The following is a 19,518-nucleotide window of genomic DNA, read 5'->3' as shown; positions in this document are numbered from 1 at the left end:
GGAATGATGGTGATGGACCGTTGGGAATAATGGTGATGCATGGGTTGGGAATGATGGTGAAGTAGGGTTGGGAATGATGGTGATGAAGTGATGGGAATGAAGGTAATGGAGGGTTGGGAATGATGGTGATGTAGGTTTGGTAAAGATGGTGATGGAGTGTAGGGAATGATGGTGATGGGTTTGGAAATGATGGTGGTGGAGGTGTTGGGAGTGATGGTGATGAAGGGTTGGGAATGATGCTGATGGAGGGTTGGGAATGATAGTGATGGAGGGTTGAGTATGATGGTGATGAAGGGTTGGGAATGATGGTGATGGGATTTGGGAATGAGGGTGATGGTGGGTTGGGAGTGATGGCGATGGAGGGTTGGGAGTGATGGGGATGGAGGGTTGGGAATGATGATGATGGGGTTTGGGAATTATGGTGATGGAGGTTTGGGAGTGATGGTAATGGAGGATTGGGAATGAAGGTGATGGGGTTTGGAATGATGGTGATATAGGCGTTGGGAATGATGGTGATGGATGGTTGGGAATAATGGTGATGGAGGGTTGGGAGTAAAGGTGATGTGGGTTTGGGAATGTTGGTGATGGAGGGGATGGAGGGGATGGGAGTGATGGTGATGGAGGGGTGGGAATGATGGTGATGGAGGGTTCGACATGATGGTGATGTGGTTTGGGAATGATGTTGATGGAGGGTGGGAATGATGTTAATGGGTTTGGGAATGATGGGGATGGTGGGTTGGGAATGATGGTAATGGAGGGGTTCGGAGTGATTGTGATGGAGGGTTGGGAATGTTGGTGATGGAGGGCTGGGAATAATGGTGATGGAGGGTTGGGAGTGACAGTAATGGAGGTGTTGGGAATGATGGTGAGGGAGGGTTGGGAATGATGGTGATGGGGTTGGGAATGATGGTGAGGGAGGGTTGGGGATGATGGTGATGGGGTTTGGGAATGATGGTGATGGAGGTTTCGGAATGATGGTGATGGAGTTGTTGGGAATGATGGTGATGAAGTGTGGGGAATGATGGTGATTGAGGGTTGGGAATGATTCTGATGGAGTGTTGGGAATAATGGTGATGGAGGGTTGGGAATAATGGTGATGCAGGGTTTGGGAATGATGGTGATGGAGAGTTGGGAATGCTGGTGATGGAGAGTTGGGAATAATGGTGATGCAGGGTTTGGGAATGATGGTGATGAAGTGTTGGGAATGATGGTGATGGAGGGTTGGGATTGATGGTGATGGGGTTGGGAATGATGGTGATGGAGGCTTGGGAGTGATGGTGAAGTGGTTGGGAATGGTGCTGATGGCGGCTTGGGAATGATGGTGATGTAGGGTTGGGAATGATGGTGCTGGAGGGTTGGGAATAATGGTGGTGGGTTGGGAATGATGGTGATGGAGTGTTTGGAGTGATGGTGATGGATGGTTGGGAATGATGGTGATGGAGGGTTGGGAATGATGTTGATGGAGGAGTGGGAGTGATGGTGATGGAGGGTTGGGAATGATGGTGATGGGCTTCGGGATGATGGTGATGGAGGGTTCAGAATGATGGTGATGCGGTCTGGGAATGATGCTGATGGAGGGTTGGGAATGATGGTGATGGGTTTGGGAATGATGGTGATGGAGGTTTGGAAGTGAAGGTGATGTGGGTTAAGAATTATGGTGATGGACGGTTGGGAATGATGTTGATGGAGTTTTGGGAGTGACAGTGATGGTGGTGTTGGGAATGATGGTGAGGGAGGGTTGGGAATGATGGTGATGGGGTTGGGAATGTTGGTGATGGAGGGTTGGGAATGATGGTGATGGGGTTTGGGAATGATGGTGATGGCAGGTTCAGAATGATGGTGAAGGTGGGTTTGGGAATGATGGCGATGAAGTGTTGGGAATGATGGTGATGGAGGGTTGGGAATGATGGTGATAGAGGGTTATGAATGATGGTGAGGGAGGGTTGGGAATGATGGTGATGTAGGGTTGGGAATGATGGTGATGGATGGTTGGGGATGATGGTGATGTAGGGTTGGGAATCATGGTGATGGAGGGTTGGGAATAATGGTGATGGAGGCTTGGGAATGATGGTGATGGAGGGTTCGGAATGATGGTGATGGAGGGTTGCGAATGATGGTGATTGATGGTTGGGAATTGTGGTGATGGAGTTTCGGGAGTGATGGTGATGGAGGTATGGGAATGATGGTGATGGTGGTTTGGGAATCTTGGTGATGGAGGGATGGGAATGGTGGTGATGCAGGGTTGGGAATGATGGTGATGAAGTGTTGGGAATGATGGTGATAGATGGTTGGGAATGCTGGTGATGGAGGGTTAGGAATGATGGTGATGGATAGTTGGGAATGATGGTGATGGAGGGTTGGGATTGATGGTGATGAAGTGTTGGGAATGCTGGTGATGGAGGGTTGGGAATGATGGTGATGGAGGGGTTGGAGTGATGGTGATGGAGCATTGGGAATGATGGTGATGGGTTTTGGGAATTATGGTGATGGAGGGTTGGGAATGATGGTGATGGAGGGTTGGGAATTATGGTGGTGGAGTTTTGGGTGTGATGGTGATGGAGGTATGGGAATGATGGTAATGGTGGGTTGGGAATTTTGGTGATGGAGGGATGGGAATGGTAGTGATGCAGGGTTGGGAATGATGGTGATGAAGTGTTGGGAATGATGGTGATAGATGGTTTGGAATGATGGTGATGGAGGGTTAGGAATGATGGTGATAGACGTTTGGGAGTGATGGTGATGGAGGGTTGGGAATGATGGTGATGGAGAGGTTGGAAATGATGGTGATGGAGGGTTGGGAATTATGGTGATGGAGGGGTTGGGAATGATGTGATGGAGGTTTGTGAATGATGGTGATGTAGGGTTGGGAATGATGGTGATGGACCGTTGGGAATAATGTTGATGCATGGGTTGGGAATGATGGTGAAGTAGGGTTGGGAATTATGGTGATGAAGTGATGGGAATGAAGGTAATGGAGGGTTGGGAATGATGGTGATGTAGGTTTGGTAAAGATGGTGATGGAGTGTAGGGAATGATGGTGATGGGTTTGGAAATGATGGTGGTGGAGGTGTTGGGAGTGATGGTGATGAAGGGTTGGGAATGATGCTGATGGAGGGTTGGGAATGATAGTGATGGAGGGTTGAGTATGATGGTGATGAAGGGTTGGGAATGATGGTGATGGGATTTGGGAATGAGGGTGATGGTGGGTTGGGAGTGATGGCGATGGAGGGTTGGGAGTGATGGGGATGGAGGGTTGGGAATGATAATGATGGGGTTTGGGAATTATGGTGATGGAGGTTTGGGAGTGATGGTAATGGAGGATTGGGAATGAAGGTGATGGGGTTTGGAATGATGGTGATATAGGCGTTGGGAATGATGGTGATGGATGGTTGGGAATAATGGTGATGGAGGGTTGGGAGTAAAGCTGATGTGGGTTTGGGAATGTTGGTGATGGAGGGGATGGGAGTGATGGTGATGGAGGGGTGGGAATGATGGTGATGGGGTTTGGGAATGATGGTGATAGAGGGTAGGGAATAATGGTGAGGGAGGGGTTGGCAATGATGGTGATGAAGTGTTGGGAATGATGGTGATGTAGGGTTGGGAATGATGGTGATGGAGGGTTAGGAATGATGGTGATGGATTGTTGGGAGTGATGGTGATGGAGGGTTGGGAATAATGGTGAGGGAGGGGTTGGCAATGATGGTGATGGAGTGCTGGGAATGATGGTGATGGTGGGTTGGGAATGATGGTGATGGAGGGTTGGGAATGATGGTGATGGACTTTTTGGAATGATGGTGATGGACAGTTGGGAATGAAGGTGATGGAGGGATGGGAGTGCTGATGATGGAGGGTTGGAAGTGATGGTGATGGGGTTGGGAATGATGCTGATGGAGGGTTGGGAATGAAGGTGATGGAGGGTTGGGAGTTTTGGTGATGTATGGTTGGGATTGATGGTGATGGATGGTTGGGAATGATGGTGATGGATGGTTGGGAATGATGGTGATGGAGAGTTGGGAATGAAGGTGATGGAGGGTTGGGAATGATGGTGATGTATGGTTGGGATTGATGGTGATGGAAGGTTGGGAATGATGGTGATGGATGGTTGGGAATGATGGTGATGGAGAGTTGGGAATGATGGTGATGGAGGGTTTTGAATGATAGTGATGGAGGGTTGGGAATGATGGTGAAGTAGGGTTGGTAATGATGGTGATGAAGTGATGGGAATGAAGGTAATGGAGGGTTGAGAATGATGGTGATGTAGGTTTGGTAAAGATGGTGATGGAGTGTAGGGAATGATGGTGATGGGTTTGGAAATGATGGTGGTGGAGGTGTTGGGAGTGATGGTGATGAAGGGTTGGGAATGATGGTGATGGGTTTGGGAATGATGGTGATGGAGGTTTGGGAGTGAAGGTGATGTGGGTTAAGAATTATGGTGATGGACGGTTGGGAATGATGTTGATGGAGTTTTGGGAGTGACAGTGATGGTGGTGTTGGGAATGATGGTGAGGGAGGGTTGGGAATGATGGTGATGGGGTTGGGAATGTTGGTGATGGAGGGTTGGGAATGATGGTGATGGGGTTTGGGAATGATGGTGATGGCAGGTTCAGAATGATGGTGAAGGTGGGTTTGGGAATGATGGCGATGAAGTGTTGGGAATGATGGTGATGGAGGGTTGGGAATGATGGTGATAGAGTGTTATGAATGATGCTGAGGGAGGGTTGGGAATGATGGTGATGTAGGGTTGGGAATGATGGTGATGGATGGTTGGGGATGATGGTGATGTAGGGTTGGGAATCATGGTGATGGAGGGTTGGGAATAATGGTGATGGAAGCTTGGGAATGATGGTGATGGAGGGTTCGGAATGATGGTGATGGAGGGTTGCGAATGATGGTGATTGATGGTTGGGAATTGTGGTGATGGAGTTTCGGGAGTGATGGTGATGGAGGTATGGGAATGATGGTGATGGTGGTTTGGGAATCTTGGTGATGGAGGGATGGGAATGGTGGTGATGCAGGGTTGGGAATGATGGTGATGAAGTGTTGGGAATGATGGTGATTGATGGTTGGGGATGCTGGTGATGGAGGGTTAGGAATGATGGTGATGGATAGTTGGGAGTGATGGTGATGGAGGGTTGGGGATGTTGGTGATGGAGGGTTGGGAATAATGGTGATGCAGGGGTTGGGAATGATGGTGATGGATGGTTGGGAATGCTGGTGAAGGAGGGTTGGGAATGATGGTGATGGAGGGTTGGGAATGATGGTGATGGGGTTTGCTAATGATGGTGATGGAGGGGTGGGAGTGATGGTGATGGAGGCTTGGGAATGATGGTGATGGGCTTGGGAATGATGGTGATGGAGGGTTCGACATGATGGTGATGTGGTTTGGGAATGATGTTGATGGAGGGTTGGGAATGATGTTAATGGGTTTGGGAATGATGGGGATGGTGGGTTGGGAATGATGGTAATGGAGGGGTTCGGAGTGATTGTGATGGAGGGTTGGGAATGTTGGTGATGGAGGGTTGGGAATAATGGTGATGGAGGGTTGGGAGTGACAGTAATGGAGGTTTTGGGAATGATGGTGAGGGAGGGTTGGGAATGATGGTGATGGGGTTGGGAATGATGGTGAGGGAGGGTTGGGGATGATGGTGATGGGGTTTGGGAATGATGGTGATGGAGGTTTCGGAATGATGGTGATGGAGTTGTTGGGAATGATGGTGATGAAGTGTGGGGAATGATGGTGATTGAGGGTTGGGAATGATTCTGATGGAGGGTTGGGAATAATGGTGATGCAGGGTTTGGGAATGATGGTGATGGAGGGTTGGGAATAATGGTGATGGAGGGTTGGGAATAATGGTGATGCAGGGTTTGGGAATGATGGTGATGGAGAGTTGGGAATGCTGGTGATGGAGAGTTGGGAATAATGGTGATGCAGGGTTTGCGAATGATGGTGATGAAGTGTTGGGAATGATGGTGATGGAGGGTTGGGATTGATGGTGATGGGGTTGGGAATGATGGTGATGGAGGCTTGGGAATGATGGTGATGTAGGGTTGGGAATGATGGTGCTGGAGGGTTGGGAATAATGGTGGTGGGTTGGGAATGATGGTGATGGAGTGTTTGGAGTGATGGTGATGGATGGTTGGGAATGATGGTGATGGAGGGTTGGGAATGATGGTGATGGAGGGGTGGGAGTGATGGTGATGGAGGGTTGGGAATGATGGTGATGGGCTTCGGGATGATGGTGATGGAGGGTTCAGAATGATGGTGATGTGGTCTGGGAATGATGCTGATGGAGGGTTGGGAATGATGGTGATGGGTTCGGGAATGATGGTGATGGAGGTTTGGGAGTGAAGGTGATGTGGGTTAAGAATTATGGTGATGGACGGTTGGGAATGATGTTGATGGAGTTTTGGGAGTGACAGTGATGGTGGTGTTGGGAATGATGGTGAGGGAGGGTTGGGAATGATGGTGATGGGGTTGGGAATGTTGGTGATGGAGGGTTGGGAATGATGGTGATGGGGTTTGGGAATGATGGTGATGGCAGGTTCAGAATGATGGTGAAGGTGGGTTTGGGAATGATGGCGATGAAGTGTTGGGAATGATGGTGATGGAGGGTTGGGAATGATGGTGATAAAGGGTTATGAATGATGGTGATGGAGCATTGGGAATGATGGTGATGGGTTTTGGGAATTATGGTGATGGAGGGTTGGGAATGATGGTGATGGAGGGTTGGGAATTATGGTGGTGGTGTTTTGGGTGTGATGGTGATGGAGGTATGGGAATGATGGTAATGGTGGGTTGGGAATTTTGGTGATGGAGGGATGGGAATGGTAGTGATGCAGGGTTGGGAATGATGGTGATGAAGTGTTGGGAATGATGGTGATAGATGGTTTGGAATGATGGTGATCGAGGGTTAGGAATGATGGTGATGGATGGTTGGGAGTGATGGTGATGGAGGGTTGGGATTGATGGTGATGAAGTGTTGGGAATGATGGTGATAGATGGTTGGGAATGATGGTGATGGAGGGTTAGGAATGATGGTGATGGAGGGTTGGGAATGATGGTGATGGATGGTTGGGGATGATGGTGATGTAGGGTTGGGAATCATGGTGATGGAGGTTTGGGAATAATGGTGATGGAGGGTTGGGAATGATGGTGATGGAGGGTTGGGAATGATGGTGATGGAGGGTTGGGAATGATGGTGATGGAGGGTTGGGAATTATGGTGATGGAGTTTCGTGAGTGATGGTGATGGAGGTATGGGAATGATGGTGATGGTGGGTTGGTTATCTTGGTGATGGAGGGATTGGAATGGTGGTGATGCAGGGTTGGGAATGATGGTGATGAAGTGTTGGGAATGATGGTGATAGATGGTTGGGAATGATGGTGATGGAGGGTTAGGAATGATGGTGATAGATGGTTGGGAATGATGGTGATGGAGGGTTAGGAATGATGGTGATGGATGGTTGGGAGTGATGGTGATGGAGGGTTGGGATTGATTGTGATGAAGTGTTGGGAATAATGGTGATAGATGGTTGGGAATGATGGTGATGGAGGGTTAGGAATGATGGTGATAGACGTTTGAGAGTGATGGTGATGGAGGGTTGGGAATGATGGTGATGGAGAGGTTGGAAATGATGGTGATGGAGGGTTGGGAATTATGGTGATGGAGGGGTTGGGAATGATGTGATGGAGGTTTGTGAATGATGGTGATGTAGGGTTGGGAATGATGGTGATGGACCGTTGGGAATAATGGTGATGCATGGGTTGGGAATGATGGTGAAGTAGGGTTGGGAATGATGGTGATGAAGTGATGGGAATGAAGGTAATGGAGGGTTGGGAATGATGGTGATGTAGGTTTGGTAAAGATGGTGATGGAGTGTAGGGAATGATGGTGATGGGTTTGGAAATGATGGTGGTGGAGGTGTTGGGAGTGATGGTGATGAAGGGTTGGGAATGATGCTGATGGAGGGTTGGGAATGATAGTGATGGAGGGTTGAGTATGATGGTGATGAAGGGTTGGGAATGATGGTGATGGGATTTGGGAATGAGGGTGATGGTGGGTTGGGAGTGATGGCGATGGAGGGTTGGGAGTGATGGGGATGGAGGGTTGGGAATGATGATGATGGGGTTTGGGAATTATGGTGATGGAGGTTTGGGAGTGATGGTAATGGAGGATTGGGAATGAAGGTGATGGGGTTTGGAATGATGGTGATATAGGCGTTGGGAATGATGGTGATGGATGGTTGGGAATAATGGTGATGGAGGGTTGGGAGTAAAGGTGATGTGGGTTTGGGAATGTTGGTGATGGAGGGGATGGAGGGGATGGGAGTGATGGTGATGGAGGCTTGGGAATGATGGTGATGGAGGGTTCGACATGATGGTGATGTGGTTTGGGAATGATGTTGATGGAGGGTTGGGAATGATGTTAATGGGTTTGGGAATGATGGGGATGGTGGGTTGGGAATGATGGTAATGGAGGGGTTCGGAGTGATTGTGATGGAGGGTTGGGAATGTTGGTGATGGAGGGTTGGGAATAATGGTGATGGAGGGTTGGGAGTGACAGTAATGGAGGTGTTGGGAATGATGGTGAGGGAGGGTTGGGAATGATGGTGATGGGGTTGGGAATGATGGTGAGGGAGGGTTGGGGATGATGGTGATGGGGTTTGGGAATGATGGTGATGGAGGTTTCGGAATGATGGTGATGGAGTTGTTGGGAATGATGGTGATGAAGTGTGGGGAATGATGGTGATTGAGGGTTGGGAATGATTCTGATGGAGGGTTGGGAATAATGGTGATGCAGGGTTTGGGAATGATGGTGATGGAGGGTTGGGAATAATGGTGATGGAGGGTTGGGAATAATGGTGATGCAGGGTTTGGGAATGATGGTGATGGAGAGTTGGGAATGCTGGTGATGGAGAGTTGGGAATAATGGTGATGCAGGGTTTGGGAATGATGGTGATGAAGTGTTGGGAATGATGGTGATGGAGGGTTGGGATTGATGGTGATGGGGTTGGGAATGATGGTGATGGAGGCTTGGGAGTGATGGTGAAGTGGTTGGGAATGGTGCTGATGGCGGCTTGGGAATGATGGTGATGTAGGGTTGGGAATGATGGTGCTGGAGGGTTGGGAATAATGGTGGTGGGTTGGGAATGATGGTGATGGAGTGTTTGGAGTGATGGTGATGGATGGTTGGGAATGATGGTGATGGAGGGTTGGGAATGATGGTGATGGAGGGGTGGGAGTGATGGTGATGGAGGGTTGGGAATGATGGTGATGGGTTTGGGAATGATGGTGATGGAGGTTTGGAAGTGAAGGTGATGTGGGTTAAGAATTATGGTGATGGACGGTTGGGAATGATGTTGATGGAGTTTTGGGAGTGACAGTGATGGTGGTGTTGGGAATGATGGTGAGGGAGGGTTGGGAATGATGGTGATGGGGTTGGGAATGTTGGTGATGGAGGGTTGGGAATGATGGTGATGGGGTTTGGGAATGATGGTGATGGCAGGTTCAGAATGATGGTGAAGGTGGGTTTGGGAATGATGGCGATGAAGTGTTGGGAATGATGGTGATGGAGGGTTGGGAATGATGGTGATAGAGGGTTATGAATGATGGTGAGGGAGGGTTGGGAATGATGGTGATGTAGGGTTGGGAATGATGGTGATGGATGGTTGGGGATGATGGTGATGTAGGGTTGGGAATCATGGTGATGGAGGGTTGGGAATAATGGTGATGGAGGCTTGGGAATGATGGTGATGGAGGGTTCGGAATGATGGTGATGGAGGGTTGCGAATGATGGTGATTGATGGTTGGGAATTGTGGTGATGGAGTTTCGGGAGTGATGGTGATGGAGGTATGGGAATGATGGTGATGGTGGTTTGGGAATCTTGGTGATGGAGGGATGGGAATGGTGGTGATGCAGGGTTGGGAATGATGGTGATGAAGTGTTGGGAATGATGGTGATAGATGGTTGGGAATGCTGGTGATGGAGGGTTAGGAATGATGGTGATGGATAGTTGGGAGTGATGGTGATGGAGGGTTGGGATTGATGGTGATGAAGTGTTGGGAATGCTGGTGATGGAGGGTTGGGAATGATGGTGATGTAGGGGTTGGAGTGATGGTGATGGAGCATTGGGAATGATGGTGATGGGTTTTGGGAATTATGGTGATGGAGGGTTGGGAATGATGGTGATGGAGGGTTGGGAATTATGGTGGTGGAGTTTTGGGTGTGATGGTGATGGAGGTATGGGAATGATGGTAATGGTGGGTTGGGAGTGATGGTGATGGAGGGTTGGGATTGATGGTGATGAAGTGTTGGGAATGATGGTGATAGATGGGTGGGAATGATGGTGATGGAGGGTTAGGAATGATGGTGATGGAGGGTTGGGAATGATGGTGATGGATGGTTGGGGAAGATGGTGATGTAGGGTTGGGAATCATGGTGATGGAGGTTTGGGAATAATGGTGATGGAGGGTTGGGAATGATGGTGATGGAGGGTTGGGAATGATGGTGATGGAGGGTTGGGAATGATGGTGATGGAGGGTTGGGAATTATGGTGATGGAGTTTCGGGAGTGATGGTGATGGAGGTATGGGAATGATGGTGATGGTGGGTTGGCTATCTTGGTGATGGAGGGATTGGAATGGTGGTGATGCAGGGTTGGGAATGATGGTGATGAAGTGTTGGGAATGATGGTGATAGATGGTTGGGAATGATGGTGATGGAGGGTTAGGAATGATGGTGATGGATGGTTGGGAGTGATGGTGATGGAGGGTTGGGATTGATTGTGATGAAGTGTTGGGAATAATGGTGATAGATGGTTGGGAATGATGGTGATGGAGGGTTAGGAATGATGGTGATAGACGTTTGGGAGTGATGGTGATGGAGGGTTGGGAATGATGGTGATGGAGAGGTTGGAAATGATGGTGATGGAGGGTTGGGAATTATGGTGATGGAGGGGTTGGGAATGATGTGATGGAGGTTTGTGAATGATGGTGATGGACCGTTGGGAATAATGGTGATGCATGGGTTGGGAATGATGGTGAAGTAGGGTTGGGAATGATGGTGATGAAGTGATGGGAATGAAGGTAATGGAGGGTTGGGAATGATAGTGATGTAGGTTTGGTAAAGATGGTGATGGAGTGTAGGGAATGATGGTGATGGGTTTGGAAATGATGGTGGTGGAGGTGTTGGGAGTGATGGTGATGAAGGGTTGGGAATGATGCTGATGGAGGGTTGGGAATGATAGTGATGGAGGGTTGAGTATGATGGTGATGAAGGGTTGGGAATGATGGTGATGGGATTTGGGAATGAGGGTGATGGTGGGTTGGGAGTGATGGCGATGGAGGGTTGGGAGTGATGGGGATGGAGGGTTGGGAATGATGATGATGGTGTTTGGGAATTATGGTGATGGTGGTTTGGGAGTGATGGTAATGGAGGATTGGGAATGAAGGTGATGGGGTTTGGAATGATGGTGATATAGGCATTGGGAATGATGGTGATGGATGGTTGGGAATAATGGTGATGGAGGGTTGGGAGTAAAGGTGATGTGGGTTTGGGAATGTTGGTGATGGAGGGGATGGGAGTGATGGTGATGGAGGGGTGGGAATGATGGTGATGGGGTTTGGGAATGATGGTGATAGAGGGTAGGGAATAATGGTGAGGGAGGGGTTGGCAATGATGGTGATGAAGTGTTGGGAATGATGGTGATGTAGGGTTGGGAATGATGGTGATGGAGGGTTAGGAATGATGGTGATGGATTGTTGGGAGTGATGGTGATGGAGGGTTGGGAATAATGGTGAGGGAGGGGTTGGCAATGATGGTGATGGAGTGCTGGGAATGATGGTGATGATGGGTTGGGAATGATGGTGATGGAGGGTTGGGAATGATGGTGATGGACTTTTTGGAATGATGGTGATGGACAGTTGGGAATGAAGGTGATGGAGGGATGGGAGTGCTGATGATGGAGGGTTGGAAGTGATGGTGATGGGGTTGGGAATGATGCTGATGGAGGGTTGGGAATGAAGGTGATGGAGGGTTGGGAGTTTTGGTGATGTATGGTTGGGATTGATGGTGATGGATGGTTGGGAATGATGGTGATGGATGGTTGGGAATGATGGTGATGGAGAGTTGGGAATGAAGGTGATGGAGGGTTGGGAATGATGGTGATGTATGGTTGGGATTGATGGTGATGGAAGGTTGGGAATGATGGTGATGGATGGTTGGGAATGATGGTGATGGAGAGTTGGGAATGATGGTGATGGAGGGTTTTGAATGATAGTGATGGCGGGTTGGGAATGATGGTGATGGGGTTGGGAATGATGGTGATGGAGTTTGGGAATGATGGTGATGGAAGGTTGGGAATGATGGTGATGAAATGTTGGGAATGATGGTGATGGAGGGTTGGGAATGATGGTGATGGTGTGTTGGGATTGATGTGATGGAGGGTTGGGTATGCTGGTGATGGAGGGTTGGGAATGCTGGTGATGGCGGGTTGGGAATGATGGTGATGGAGGGGTTGGAGTGATGGTGATGGAGCATTGGGAATGATGGTGATGGTTTTTGTGAATTATGGTGATGGAGCATTGGGAATGAAGTTGATGGGTTTGGGAATGTTGGTGATGGAGGTTTGGGAGTGAAGGTGATGGAGGGTTGAGAATGAGGTGATGGAGGGTTGGGAGTGACAGTGATTGAGGTGTTGGGAATGATGGTGAGGGAGGTTTGGGAATGATGGTGATGGGGTTGGGAGTGATGGTGATGGACGTTTTGGAATGATGGTAATGGGGTTGGGAATGATGGTTACGGAGGGTTGGGAATGATGGTGATGTGGTTGGGAGTTATGGTGATGGAGCGTTGGGATTGTTGGTGATGGCGGGTTGGGAATGCTGATGATGGAGGGCTGGGAATGAAGGTGATGGAGGGTTGGGAATGATGGGGATGAAGGGTTGGGAATGATGGTGATGGAGGGTTGGGAATTATGATGATGGAGGGTTGGGATTGATGGTGTTGGGGGTTGGGAATGATGGTGATGGAGGGTTGGGAATGATGCTGATGGAGTGTTGGGAGTGTTGATGATGGAGGGTTGGGATTGAATGTGATGGGGTTGGGCATGATGGTGATGGTGGTTTGGGATTGATGGTGATGGAGGGTTGGGAATGATGGTGATGGAGGGTTGGGTATGATGGTGATGGATGGTTGGGAGTGATGGTGATGGAGGATTGGGAATGATGGTGATGGCGGGTTGAGATTGATGGTGATGGAGGTTTCGGAATAATGGTGATGGAGGTGTTGGGAATGATGGTGATGAAGTGTTGGGAATGCTGGTGATGGAGGGGTTGGGAATGATGCCGATGGAGGGTTGGGAATGATGGTGATGGAGGGTTGGGAATGATGGTGATGGAGGGGTTGGGAATGATGGTGATGGGGTTGGGAATGATCGTGATGGAGGTTTAGTAATGATGGGGATGGATGATTGGGAATGATGGTAATGGAGGGTGGGAATGAAGGTGATGGAGGGGTTGGGAATGATGCTGATGGAGGGTTGGGAATAATGGTGATGGAGGGGTTGGGATTGATGATGATGGAGGTTTGGGAATCTTGGTGATGGAGGGATGGGAATGGTGGTGATGGAGGGTTGGGATTGATGGTGATGGGGTTGGGATTTATGGTGATGGAGGGTTGGGATTGATGGTGATGGCAGGTTGGGAATGCTGGTGATGGAGGGCTGGGAGTGATGGTGAAGGAGGGTTGGGAATGATGGTGATGGAGGGTTGGGTATGATGGTGATGGAGGCTTGGGAGTGATGGTGAAGGTTTTGGGAATGGTGCTGATGGAGGGTTGGGAATGATGCTGATGGAGTGTTGGGAGTGTTGATGATGGAGGGTTGGGATTGAATGTGATGCGGTTGGGAATGATGGTGATTGTGGGTTGGGTATGATGGTGATGGAGGGTTGGGAATGATGGTGATGCAGGTTTGGGAATGACGGTGATGGAGGGTTGAGATTGATGATGATGGGTTTTGGGAATGATGGTGATGCAGGTTTCGGAATAATGGTGATGGATGTGTTGGGAATGATGGTGATGAAGTGTTGGGAATGATGGTGATGGAGGGTTGGGAATGATGGTGATGGGGTAGGGGATGTGGTGATGGAGCATTGGGAATGATGTTCATGGAGGGTTGGGTGTGTGAATGCTGGAGGGCTGGGATTCATGGTGATGGATGTTTGGGAATAATGGTGAAGGAGGGTTGGGAATGATGGTGATGGGGTTTGGGAGTGATGGTGATGGAGGGTTGGGAATGATCGTGATGGAGGGTTAGGAACGATGGTGATGGATGATTGGGAACGATGGTGATGAAGGGTTGGGAGTGATGGTGATGGACTTTTGGGAATAATGGTGATGGAGGGTTGGGAATGATGGTGATGGAGGGTTGGGAATGATGGTGATGGAAAGTTGGGAATGATGGTGATGGAATGTTGACAATGGTGTAATGGACTGTTTGGAATGATGGTGTTGCAGGGGTTGGGAATGATGGTGATGGAGTTTTCGGTATGATGGTGATGGAGTGTTGGGAATGATGGTGATGGGGTAAGGGATGTGGTGATGGAGCGTTGGGAATGATGATCATGGAGGGTTGGGTGTGTGAATGCTGGTGGGCTGGGATTCATGGTGATGGATGTTTGGGAATAATGGTGAAGGATGGTTGGGAATGATGGTGATGTGGTTTGGGAATGATGGTGATGGAGGGTTGGGAATGATGGTGATGGCGGGTTAGGAATGATGATGATGGATGGTTGGGAATGATGGTGATGGGGTGTTGGTAATGATGGTGATGGAGGGTTGGGAATGATGGTGATGTAGGGTTGGGGATGTTGGTGATGGAGGGTTGGGAATAATGGTGATGCAGGGGTTGGGAATGATGGTGATGGATGGTTGGGAATGCTGGTGAAGGAGGGTTGGGAATGATTGTGATGGAGGGTTGGGAATGATGGTGATGGGGTTTGCTAATGATGGTGATGGAGGGGTGGGAGTGATGGTGATGGAGGCTTGGGAATGATGGTGATGGGCTTGGGAATGATGGTGATGGAGGGTTCGACATGATGGTGATGTGGTTTGGGAATTATGTTGATGGAGGGTTGGGAATGATGTTAATGGGTTTGGGAATGATGGGGATGGTGGGTTGGGAATGATGGTAATGGAGGGGTTCGGAGTGATTGTGATGGAGGGTTGGGAATGTTGGTGATGGAGGGTTGGGAATAATGGTGATGGAGGGTTGGGAGTGACAGTAATGGAGGTGTTGGGAATGATGGTGAGGGAGGGTTGGGAATGATGGTGATGGGGTTGGGAATGATGGTGAGGGAGGGTTGGGGATGATGGTGATGGGGTTTGGGAATGATGGTGATGGAGGTTTCGGAATGATGGTGATGGAGTTGTTGGGAATGATGGTGCTGAAGTGTGGGGAATGATGGTGATTGAGGGTTGGGAATGATTCTGATGGAGGGTTGGGAATAATGGTGATGCAGGGTTTGGGAATGATGGTGATGGAGGGTTGGGAATAATGGTGATGGAGGGTTGGGAATAATGGTGATGCAGGGTTTGGGAATGATGGTGATGGAGAGTTGGGAATGCTGGTGATGGAGAGTTGGGAATAATGGTGATGCAGGGTTTGGGAATGATGGTGATGAAGTGTTGGGAATGATGGTGATGGAGGGTTGGGATTGATGGTGATGGGGTTGGGAATGATGGTGATGGAGGCTTGGGAGTGATGGTGAAGTGGTTGGGAATGGTGCTGATGGAGGCTTGGGAATGATGGTGATGTAGGGTTGGGAATTATGGTGCTGGAGGGTTGGGAATAATGGTGTTGGGTTGGGAATGATGGTGATGGAGTGTTTGGAGTGATGGTGATGGATGGTTGGGAATGATGGTGATGGAGGGTTGGGAATGATGGTGATGGAGGGGTGGGAGTGATGGTGATGGAGGGTTGGGAATGATGGTGATGGGCTTCGGGATGATGGTGATGGAGGGTTCAGAATGATGGTGATGTGGTCTGGGAATGATGCTGATGGAGGGTTGGGAATGATGGTGATGGGGTGTTGGGAATGATGGTGAAGGAGGCTTGGGAATGATGGTGATGGACGGTTGGGAATGCTGGTGATGGAGGGTTGGGAATGATGGTGATGGAGGGTTGGGAATGATGGTGATGGAGGGTTGGGAGTGATGGTGATGGAGGTTTGGGCATGATGGTGATGGAGAGGTTGGGAATGATGCTGCTGGAGGGTTGTGAGTGATAGTGATGGAGGTTTGGTAATGATGGTGATAGAGAGGTTGGGAATGATGGTGATGGAGGGTTGGGAATGATGGTGATGGAGTGGTGGGAATGATGGTGATGGAGGGTTGGGAATGATGGTGACGGTGGGTTGGGAATGATGGTGATGTAGGGTTGGGACTAATGCTGATGCATGGGTTGGGAATGATGTTGATGGGGTTTGGGAATGATGGTGATGGAGGGTTGGGAATGATGGTGATGAGGTTGGGAATGATGGTGATGGAGGTTTCGGAATGATGGTGAAGGAGAGGTTGGGAATGATGGTGATGGAATGTTGGGAGCGATGGTGATGGAGGGTTGGGAATGACGTTGATGGAGGGTTGGGAATGATGGTGATCGGGTTGGGACTGATCATGATGGAGGGTTGGGAATGATGGTGATGGGGTTGGGAAAGATGGTGATGGAGATTTGGGAATGACGTTGATGGAGGGTTGGGAATGATGGTGATGGAGGGTTGGGAGTGATGGTGATGGGGTTGGGAATGATGGTGAAGGAGGTTTGGGTGTGATGGTGATGGAGGGTTGGGAATGAAGGTGATGGAGGGTTGGGAATGATGGTGATGTATGGTTGGGATTGATGGTGATGGATGGTTGGGAATGATGGTGATGGATGGTTGGGAATGATGGTGATGGAGAGTTGGGAATGATGGTGATGGAGGGTTGGGAATGATGGTGATGGAGGGTTGGGAATGATGGTGATGGAGGGTTGGGAATGATGGTGAAGGAGGGTTGGGAATGATGGTGATGGAGGGTTGGGAGTGATGGTGATGGAGGTTTGGGAATGTTGGTGATGGAGATTTGGGAATGATGGTGATGGAGGGCTGGGTATCTTGGTGATGGAGCGATGGGAATGGCGGTGAGGCAGGGTTGGGAATGATAGTGATGAAGTGTTGGGAATGATGGTGATAGACGTTTGGGAATGATGGTGATGGAGGGTTGGGAATGATGGTGATGGAGAGGTTGGAAATGATGGTGATGGAGGGTTGGGAATTATGGTGATGGAGGGGTTGGGAATGATGTGATGGAGGTTTGTGAATGATGGTGATGTAGGGTTGGGAATGATGGTGATGGACCGTTGGGAATAATGGTGATGCATGGGTTGGGAATGATGGTGAAGTAGGGTTGCTAATGATGGTGATGAAGTGATGGGAATGAAGGTAATGGAGGGTTGGGAATGATGGTGATGTAGGTTTGGTAAAGATGGTGATGGAGTGTAGGGAATGATGGTGATGGGTTTGGAAATGATGGTGGTGGAGGTGTTGGGAGTGATGGTGATGAAGGGTTGGGAATGATGGTGATGGGTTTGGGAATGATGGTGATGGAGGTTTGGGAGTGAAGGTGATGTGGGTTAAGAATTATGGTGATGGACGGTTGGGAATGATGTTGATGGAGTTTTGGGAGTGACAGTGATGGTGGTGTTGGGAATGATGGTGAGGGAGGGTTGGGAATGATGGTGATGGGGTTGGGAATGTTGGTGATGGAGGGTTGGGAATGATGGTGATGGGGTTTGGGAATGATGGTGATGGCAGGTTCAGAATGATGGTGAAGGTGGGTTTGGGAATGATGGCGATGAAGTGTTGGGAATGATGGTGATGGAGGGTTGGGAATGATGGTGATAGAGTGTTATGAATGATGCTGAGGGAGGGTTGGGAATGATGGTGATGTAGGGTTGGGAATGATGGTGATGGATGGTTGGGGATGATGGTGATGTAGGGTTGGGAATCATGGTGATGGAGGGTTGGGAATAATGGTGATGGAAGCTTGGGAATGATGGTGATGGAGGGTTCGGAATGATGGTGATGGAGGGTTGCGAATGATGGTGATTGATGGTTGGGAATTGTGGTGATGGAGTTTCGGGAGTGATGGTGATGGAGGTATGGGAATGATGGTGATGGTGGTTTGGGAATCTTGGTGATGGAGGGATGGGAATGGTGGTGATGCAGGGTTGGGAATGATGGTGATGGAGTTTTCGGTATGATGGTGATGGAGTGTTGGGAATGATGGTGATGGGGTAGGGGATGTGGTGATGGAGCGTTGGGAATGATGATCATGGAGGGTTGGGTGTGTGAATGCTGGTGGGCTGGGATTCATGGTGATGGATGTTTGGGAATAATGGTGAAGGATGGTTGGGAATGATGGTGATGTGGTTTGGGAATGATGGTGATGGAGGGTTGGGAATGATGGTGATGGCGGGTTAGGAATGATGATGATGGATGGTTGGGAATGATGGTGATGGGGTGTTGGTAATGATGGTGATGGAGGTTTGGGAATGATGGTGATGTAGGGTTGGGGATGTTGGTGATGGAGGGTTGGGAATAATGGTGATGCAGGGGTTGGGAATGATGGTGATGGATGGTTGGGAATGCTGGTGAAGGAGGGTTGGGAATGATGGTGATGGAGGGTTGGGAATGATGGTGATGGGGTTTGCTAATGATGGTGATGGAGGGGTGGGAGTGATGGTGATGGAGGCTTGGGAATGATGGTGATGGGCTTGGGAATGATGGTGATGGAGGGTTCGACATGATGGTGATGTGGTTTGGGAATGATGTTGATGGAGGGTTGGGAATGATGTTAATGGGTTTGGGAATGATGGGGATGGTGGGTTGGGAATGATGGTAATGGAGGGGTTCGGAGTGATTGTGATGGAGGGTTGGGAATGTTGGTGATGGAGGGTTGGGAATGATGGTGATGAAGTGTGGGGAATGATGGTGATTGAGGGTTGGGAATGATTCTGATGGAGGGTTGGGAATAATGGTGATGCAGGGTTTGGGAATGATGGTGATGGAGGGTTGGGAATAATGGTGATGGAGGGTTGGGAATAATGGTGATGCAGGGTTTGGGAATGATGGTGATGAAGTGTTGGGAATGATGGTGATGGAGGGTTGGGATTGATGGTGATGGGGTTGGGAATGATGGTGATGGAGGCTTGGGAGTGATGGTGAAGTGGTTGGGAATGGTGCTGATGGAGGCTTGGGAATGATGGTGATGTAGGGTTGGGAATTATGGTGCTGGAGGGTTGGGAATAATGGTGTTGGGTTGGGAATGATGGTGATGGAGTGTTTGGAGTGATGGTGATGGATGGTTGGGAATGATGGTGATGGAGGGTTGGGAATGATGGTGATGGAGGGGTGGGAGTGATGGTGATGGAGGGTTGGGAATGATGGTGATGGGCTTCGGGATGATGGTGATGGAGGGTTC

This window comes from Somniosus microcephalus, chromosome 4, assembly GCF_052327205.1.
Source record: "Somniosus microcephalus isolate GS21.2 chromosome 4, FLI_Smic_1.0, whole genome shotgun sequence".
Taxonomy (NCBI): Eukaryota; Metazoa; Chordata; class Chondrichthyes; order Squaliformes; family Somniosidae; genus Somniosus; species Somniosus microcephalus.
The sequence above is the reverse complement of the archived record's forward strand: the minus strand, read 5'-3'. Positions refer to the sequence as shown.